General features: G+C 47.6%; 18 non-coding genes across 18 annotated transcripts; all 18 read left to right on the forward strand.

The window, feature by feature from the left end:
• The first annotated feature begins 72 nt into the window (after positions 1–72).
• Positions 73–191, forward strand: LOC145147161 (5S ribosomal RNA). Its single transcript, XR_013728074.1, has one exon. It is a non-coding gene; the product is annotated as a 5S ribosomal RNA (ribosomal RNA).
• Positions 192–417: 226 nt separating this feature from the next.
• On the forward strand, positions 418–536 carry LOC145142484 (5S ribosomal RNA). The gene has a single exon (XR_013723541.1). It is a non-coding gene; the product is annotated as a 5S ribosomal RNA (ribosomal RNA).
• Positions 537–765: 229 nt separating this feature from the next.
• Positions 766–884, forward strand: LOC145156061 (5S ribosomal RNA). Its single transcript, XR_013736486.1, has one exon. It is a non-coding gene; the product is annotated as a 5S ribosomal RNA (ribosomal RNA).
• A 228-nt stretch (positions 885–1112) lies between these two features.
• On the forward strand, positions 1113–1231 carry LOC145152557 (5S ribosomal RNA). The gene has a single exon (XR_013733090.1). It is a non-coding gene; the product is annotated as a 5S ribosomal RNA (ribosomal RNA).
• A 230-nt stretch (positions 1232–1461) lies between these two features.
• LOC145144331 (5S ribosomal RNA) lies at positions 1462–1580 on the forward strand. The gene has a single exon (XR_013725343.1). It is a non-coding gene; the product is annotated as a 5S ribosomal RNA (ribosomal RNA).
• Positions 1581–1806: 226 nt separating this feature from the next.
• On the forward strand, positions 1807–1925 carry LOC145148247 (5S ribosomal RNA). The gene has a single exon (XR_013729140.1). It is a non-coding gene; the product is annotated as a 5S ribosomal RNA (ribosomal RNA).
• A 230-nt stretch (positions 1926–2155) lies between these two features.
• LOC145143674 (5S ribosomal RNA) lies at positions 2156–2274 on the forward strand. The gene has a single exon (XR_013724703.1). It is a non-coding gene; the product is annotated as a 5S ribosomal RNA (ribosomal RNA).
• Positions 2275–2502: 228 nt separating this feature from the next.
• On the forward strand, positions 2503–2621 carry LOC145154390 (5S ribosomal RNA). The gene has a single exon (XR_013734864.1). It is a non-coding gene; the product is annotated as a 5S ribosomal RNA (ribosomal RNA).
• A 230-nt stretch (positions 2622–2851) lies between these two features.
• LOC145143675 (5S ribosomal RNA) lies at positions 2852–2970 on the forward strand. The gene has a single exon (XR_013724704.1). It is a non-coding gene; the product is annotated as a 5S ribosomal RNA (ribosomal RNA).
• Positions 2971–3188: 218 nt separating this feature from the next.
• On the forward strand, positions 3189–3307 carry LOC145135431 (5S ribosomal RNA). The gene has a single exon (XR_013719846.1). It is a non-coding gene; the product is annotated as a 5S ribosomal RNA (ribosomal RNA).
• A 227-nt stretch (positions 3308–3534) lies between these two features.
• On the forward strand, positions 3535–3653 carry LOC145156073 (5S ribosomal RNA). The gene has a single exon (XR_013736497.1). It is a non-coding gene; the product is annotated as a 5S ribosomal RNA (ribosomal RNA).
• A 229-nt stretch (positions 3654–3882) lies between these two features.
• On the forward strand, positions 3883–4001 carry LOC145156006 (5S ribosomal RNA). Its single transcript, XR_013736433.1, has one exon. It is a non-coding gene; the product is annotated as a 5S ribosomal RNA (ribosomal RNA).
• A 227-nt stretch (positions 4002–4228) lies between these two features.
• LOC145152843 (5S ribosomal RNA) lies at positions 4229–4347 on the forward strand. Its single transcript, XR_013733367.1, has one exon. It is a non-coding gene; the product is annotated as a 5S ribosomal RNA (ribosomal RNA).
• A 229-nt stretch (positions 4348–4576) lies between these two features.
• LOC145156084 (5S ribosomal RNA) lies at positions 4577–4695 on the forward strand. Its single transcript, XR_013736510.1, has one exon. It is a non-coding gene; the product is annotated as a 5S ribosomal RNA (ribosomal RNA).
• A 229-nt stretch (positions 4696–4924) lies between these two features.
• Positions 4925–5043, forward strand: LOC145152559 (5S ribosomal RNA). The gene has a single exon (XR_013733092.1). It is a non-coding gene; the product is annotated as a 5S ribosomal RNA (ribosomal RNA).
• A 230-nt stretch (positions 5044–5273) lies between these two features.
• On the forward strand, positions 5274–5392 carry LOC145148535 (5S ribosomal RNA). The gene has a single exon (XR_013729415.1). It is a non-coding gene; the product is annotated as a 5S ribosomal RNA (ribosomal RNA).
• A 227-nt stretch (positions 5393–5619) lies between these two features.
• Positions 5620–5738, forward strand: LOC145146627 (5S ribosomal RNA). Its single transcript, XR_013727562.1, has one exon. It is a non-coding gene; the product is annotated as a 5S ribosomal RNA (ribosomal RNA).
• A 230-nt stretch (positions 5739–5968) lies between these two features.
• On the forward strand, positions 5969–6087 carry LOC145144642 (5S ribosomal RNA). Its single transcript, XR_013725651.1, has one exon. It is a non-coding gene; the product is annotated as a 5S ribosomal RNA (ribosomal RNA).
• Positions 6088–6170: the final 83 nt, after the last annotated feature.

Below are 6170 nucleotides of genomic sequence, written 5' to 3' on the forward strand. Positions count from 1 at the left end.
GCCTCGCGTACGAAAACAAAGGAGGTTCTGCGTCTTTTAAGACATACAAGCAATAAGCATGGATAGCATTTCGGGTGCGATCATACCAGCACTAATGCACCGGATCGCATCAGAACTCCGCAGTTAAGCGTGCTTGGGCGAGAGTAGTACTAGGATGGGTGACCCCCTGGGAAGTCCTTGTGGTGCACCCCCCTTTTACGTTGTCCGTTTGCGTTTTTTTAGATTTTACGTGCGGTTTTTTTTTGTTTTTTTTTTCTTGCTATTTCTATGCTCGGGTGGCCTCCGTTTCATGGTTCATGGTCTTCGTATTTTTGGAACGGAGCCGATCGGTCACGTGGGTCCCACGCCTCGCGTACGAAAACAAAGGAGGTTCTGTGTCTTTTAAGACATACAAGCAATAAGCATGGACAGTATTTCGGGTGCGATCATACCAGCAATAATGCACCGGATCCCATCAGAACTCCGCAGTTAAGCGTGCTTGGGCGAGAGTAGTACTAGGATGGGTGACCCCATGGGAAGTCCTCGTGTTGCACCCCCCTTTTTCGTTGTCCGTTTGCGTTTTTTTAGATTTTACGTGCGGTATTTTTTTGTTTTTTTTTCTTTCTTGCTATTTCTATGCTCGGGTGGCCTCCGCTTCATGGTTGATGGTCTTCGTATTTTTGGAACGGAGCTGATCGGTCACGTGGGTCCCACGCCTCGCGTACGAAAACAAAGGAGGTTCTGCGTCTTTTAAGACATACAAGCAATAAGCATGGATAGTATTTCGGGTGCGATCATACCAGCACTAATGCACCGGATCCCATCAGAACTCCGCAGTTAAGCGTGCTTGGGCGAGAGTAGTACTAGGATGGGTGACCCCCTGGGAAGTCCTCGTGTTGCACCCCCCTTTTTCGTTGTCCGTTTGCGTTTTTTTAGATTTTACGTGCGGTTTTTTTTGTTTTTTTTTCTTTCTTGCTATTTCTATGCTCGGGTGGCCTTCGTTTCATGGTTCATGGTCTTCGTATTTTTGGAACGGAGCCGATCGGTCACGTGGGTCCCACGCCTCGCGTACGAAAACAAAGGAGGTTCTGCGTCTTTTAAGACATACAAGCAATAAGCATGGATAGTATTTCGGGTGCGATCATACCAGCACTAACGCACCGGATCCCATCAGAACTCCGCAGTTAAGCGTGCTTGGGCGAGAGTAGTACTAGGATGGGTGACCCCCTGGGAAGTCCTCGTGTTGCACCCCCCTTTTTCGTTGTCCGTTTGCGTTTTTTTAGATTTTACGTGCGGTTTTTTTTTGTTTTTTTTTCTTTCTTGCTATTTCTATGCTCGGGTGGCCTCCGCTTCATGGTTGATGGTTTTACGTATTTTTGGAACGGAGCCGATCGGTCACGTGGGTTCCACGTCTCGAGTACGAAAACAAAGGAGGTTCTGCGTCTTTTAAGACATAAAAGCAATAAGCATGGATAGTATTTCGGGTGCGATCATACCAGCACTAATGCACCGGATCCCATCAGAACTCCGCAGTTAAGCGTGCTTGGGCGAGAGTAGTACTAGGATGGGTGACCCCCTGGTAAGTCCTCGTGTTGCACCCCTCTTTTTTCGTTGTCCGTTTGCGTTTTTTTAGATTTTACGTGCGTTTTTTTTTTGTTTTTTTTCCTTGCTATTTCTATGCTCGGGTGGCCTCCGTTTCATGGTTCATGGTCTTCGTATTTTTGGAACGGAGCCGATCGGTCACGTGGGTCCCACGCCTCGCGTACGAAAACAAAGGAGGTTCTGTGTCTTTTAAGACATACAAGCAATAAGCATGGACAATATTTCGGGTGCGATCATACCAGCACTAATGCACCGCATCCCATCAGAACTCCGCAGTTAAGCGTGCTTGGGCGAGAGTAGTACTAGGATGGGTGACCCAATGGGAAGTCCTCGTGTTGCACCCCCCTTTTTTGTTGTCCGTTTGCGTTTTTTTAGATTTTACGTGCGGTTTTTTTTTGTTTTTTTTTTCTTTCTTGCTATTTCTATGCTCTGGTGGCCTCCGCTTCATGGTTGATGGCCTTCGTATTTTTGGAACGGAGCTGATCGGTCACGTGGGTCCCACGCCTCGCGTACGAAAACAAAGGAGGTTCTGCGTCTTTTAAGACATAAAAGCAATAAGCATGGATAGTATTTCGGGTGCGATCATACGAGCACTAATGCACCGGATCCCATCAGAACTCCGCAGTTAAGCGTGCTTGGGCGAGAGTAGTACTAGGATGGGTGACCCCCTGGGAAGTCCTCGTGTTGCACCCCCTTTTTCGTTGTCCGTTCGCGTTTTTTTAGATTTCACGTGCGGTTTTTTTTTGTTTTTTTTTCTTTCTTGCTATTTCTATGCTCGGGTGGCCTTCGTTTCATGGTTCATGGTCTTCGTATTTTTGGAACGGAGCCGATCGGTCACGTGGGTCCCACGCCTCGCGTACGAAAACAAAGGAGGTTCTGCGTCTTTTAAGACATACAAGCAATAAGCATGGATAGTATTTCGGGTGCGATCATACCTGCACTAACGCACCGGATCCCATCAGAACTCCGCAGTTAAGCGTGCTTGGGCGAGAGTAGTACTAGGATGGGTGACCCCATGGGAAGTCCTCGTGTTGCACCCCCCTTTTTCGTTGTCCGTTTGCGTTTTTTTAGATTTTACGTGCGGTTTTTTTTTGTTTTTTTTTTCTTTCTTGCTATTTCTATGCTCGGGTGGCCTCCGCTTCATGGTTGATGGTCTTCGTATTTTTGGAACGGAGCTGATCGGTCACGTGGGTCCCACGCCTCGCGTACGAAAACAAAGGAGGTTCTGCGTCTTTTAAGACATAAAAGCAATAAGCATGGATAGTATTTCGGGTGCGATCATACGAGCACTAATGCACCGGATCCCATCAGAACTCCGCAGTTAAGCGTGCTTGGGCGAGAGTAGTACTAGGATGGGTGACCCCCTGGGAAGTCCTCGTGTTGCACCCCCTTTTTCGTTGTCCGTTCGCGTTTTTTTAGATTTCACGTGCGGTTTTTTTTTCTTTCTTGCTATTTCTATGCTCGGGTGGCCTCCGCTTCATGGTTGATGGTCTTCGTATTTTTGGAACGGAGCTGATCGGTCACGTGGGTCCCACGCCTCGCGTACGAAAACAAAGGAGGTTCTGCGTCTTTTAAGACATAAAAGCAATAAGCATGGATAGTATTTCGGGTGCGATCATACCAGCACTAATGCACCGGATCCCATCAGAACTCCGCAGTCAAGCGTGCTTGGGCGAGAATAGTACTAGGATGGGTGACCCCCTGGGAAGTCCTCGTGTTGCACCCCCCCTTTTTCGTTGTCCGTTTGCGTTTTTTTAGATTTTACGTGCGGTTTTTTTTTGTTTTTTTTTTCTTGCTATTTCTATGCTCGGGTGGCCTCCGTTTCATGGTTCATGGTCTTCGTATTTTTGGAACGGAGTCGATCGGTCACGTGGGTCCCACGCCTCGCGTACGAAAACAAAGGAGGTTCTGTGTCTTTTAAGACATACAAGCAATAAGCATGGACAGTATTTCGGGTGCGATCATACCAGCACTAATGCACCGGATCCCATCAGAACTCCGCAGTTAAGCGTGCTTGGGCGAGAGTAGTACTAGGATGGGTGACCCCCTGGGAAGTCCTCGTGTTGCACCCCCTTTTTCGTTGTCCGTTTGCGTTTTTTTAGATTTTACGTGCGGTTTTTTTTTGTTTTTTTTTTCTTTCTTGCTATTTCTATGCTCGGGTGGCCTCCGCTTCATGGTTGATGGTTTTCGTATTTTTGGAACGGAGCCGATCGGTCACGTGGGTTCCACGCCTCGCGTACGAAAACAAAGAAGGTTCTGCGTCTTTTAAGACATAAAAGCAATAAGCATGGATAGTATTTCGGGTGCGATCATACCAGCACTAATGCACCGGATCCCATCAGAACTTCGCAGTTAAGCGTGCTTGGGCGAGAGTAGTACTAGGATGGGTGACCCCCTGGGAAGTCCTCGTGTTGCACCCCCCCTTTTTCGTTGTCCGTTTGCGTTTTATTAGATTTTACGTGCGGTTTTTTTTTGTTTTTGTTTTCTTGCTATTTCTATGCTCGGGTGGCCTCCGTTTCATGGTTCATGGTCTTCGTATTTTTGGAACGGAGCCGATCGGTCACGTGGGTCCCACGCCTCGCGTACGAAAACAAAGGAGGTTCTGTGTCTTTTAAGACATACAAGCAATAAGCATGGACAGTATTTCGGGTGCGATCATACCAGCACTAATGCACCGGATCCCATCAGAACTCCGCAGTTAAGCGTGCTTGGGCGAGAGTAGTACTAGGATGGGTGACCCCATGGGAAGTCCTCGTGTTGCACCCCCCTTTTTCGTTGTCCGTTTGCGTTTTTTTAGATTTTACGTGCGGTATTTTTTTGTTTTTTTTTCTTTCTTGCTATTTCTATGCTCGGGTGGCCTCCGCTTCATGGTTGATGGTCTTCGTATTTTTGGAACGGAGCTGATCGGTCACGTGGGTCCCACGCCTCGCGTACGAAAACAAAGGAGGTTCTGCGTCTTTTAAGACATACAAGCAATAAGCATGGATAGTATTTCGGGTGCGATCATACCAGCACTAATGCACCGGATCCCATCAGAACTCCGCAGTTAAGCGTGCTTGGGCGAGAGTAGTACTAGGATGGGTGACCCCCTGGGAAGTCCTCGTGTTGCACCCCCCTTTTTCGTTGTCCGTTTGCGTTTTTTTAGATTTTACGTGCGGTTTTTTTTTGTTTTTTTTTCTTTCTTGCTATTTCTATGCTCGGGTGGCCTTCGTTTCATGGTTTATGGTCTTCGTATTTTTGGAACGGAGCCGATCGGTCACGTGGGTCCCACGCCTCGCGTACGAAAACAAAGGAGGTTCTGCGTCTTTTAAGACATACAAGCAATAAGCATGGATAGTATTTCGGGTGCGATCATACCAGCACTAACGCACCGGATCCCATCAGAACTCCGCAGTTAAGCGTGCTTGGGCGAGAGTAGTACTAGGATGGGTGACCCCCTGGGAAGTCCTCGTGTTGCACCCCCCTTTTTCGTTGTCCGTTTGCGTTTTTTTAGATTTTACGTGCGGTTTTTTTTTGTTTTTTTTTCTTTCTTGCTATTTCTATGCTCGGGTGGCCTCCGCTTCATGGTTGATGGTTTTACGTATTTTTGGAACGGAGCCGATCGGTCACGTGGGTTCCACGTCTCGAGTACGAAAACAAAGGAGGTTCTGCGTCTTTTAAGACATAAAAGCAATAAGCATGGATAGTATTTCGGGTGCGATCATACCATCACTAATGCACCGGATCCCATCAGAACTCCGCAGTTAAGCGTGCTTGGGCGAGAGTAGTACTAGGATGGGTGACCCCCTGGTAAGTCCTCGTGTTGCACCCCTCTTTTTTCGTTGTCCGTTTGCGTTTTTTTAGATTTTACGTGCGTTTTTTTTTTGTTTTTTTTTCCTTGCTATTTCTATGCTCGGGTGGCCTCCGTTTCATGGTTCATGGTCTTCGTATTTTTGGAACGGAGCCGATCGGTCACGTGGGTCCCACGCCTCGCGTACGAAAACAAAGGAGGTTCTGTGTCTTTTAAGACATACAAGCAATAAGCATGGACAATATTTCGGGTGCGATCATACCAGCACTAATGCACCGCATCCCATCAGAACTCCGCAGTTAAGCGTGCTTGGGCGAGAGTAGTACTAGGATGGGTGACCCCATGGGAAGTCCTCGTGTTGCACCCCCCTTTTTTGTTGTCCGTTTGCGTTTTTTTAGATTTTACGTGCGGTTTTTTTTTGTTTTTTTTTTCTTTCTTGCTATTTCTATGCTCGGGTGGCCTCCGCTTCATGGTTGATGGTCTTCGTATTTTTGGAACGGAGCTGATCGGTCACGTGGGTCCCACGCCTCGCGTACGAAAACAAAGGAGGTTCTGCGTCTTTTAAGACATAAAAGCAATAAGCATGGATAGTATTTCGGGTGCGATCATACGAGCACTAATGCACCGGATCCCATCAGAACTCCGCAGTTAAGCGTGCTTGGGCGAGAGTAGTACCAGGATGGGTGACCCCCTGGGAAGTCCTCGTGTTGCACCCCCTTTTTCGTTGTCCGTTCGCGTTTTTTTAGATTTCACGTGCGGTTTTTTTTTCTTTCTTGCTATTTCTATGCTCGGGTGGCCT

Source organism: Lactuca virosa, chromosome 1 (assembly GCF_052849685.1).
Source record: "Lactuca virosa cultivar CGN04683 chromosome 1, Lactuca_virosa_CGN04683_v6, whole genome shotgun sequence".
Classification (NCBI taxonomy): domain Eukaryota; kingdom Viridiplantae; phylum Streptophyta; class Magnoliopsida; order Asterales; family Asteraceae; genus Lactuca; species Lactuca virosa.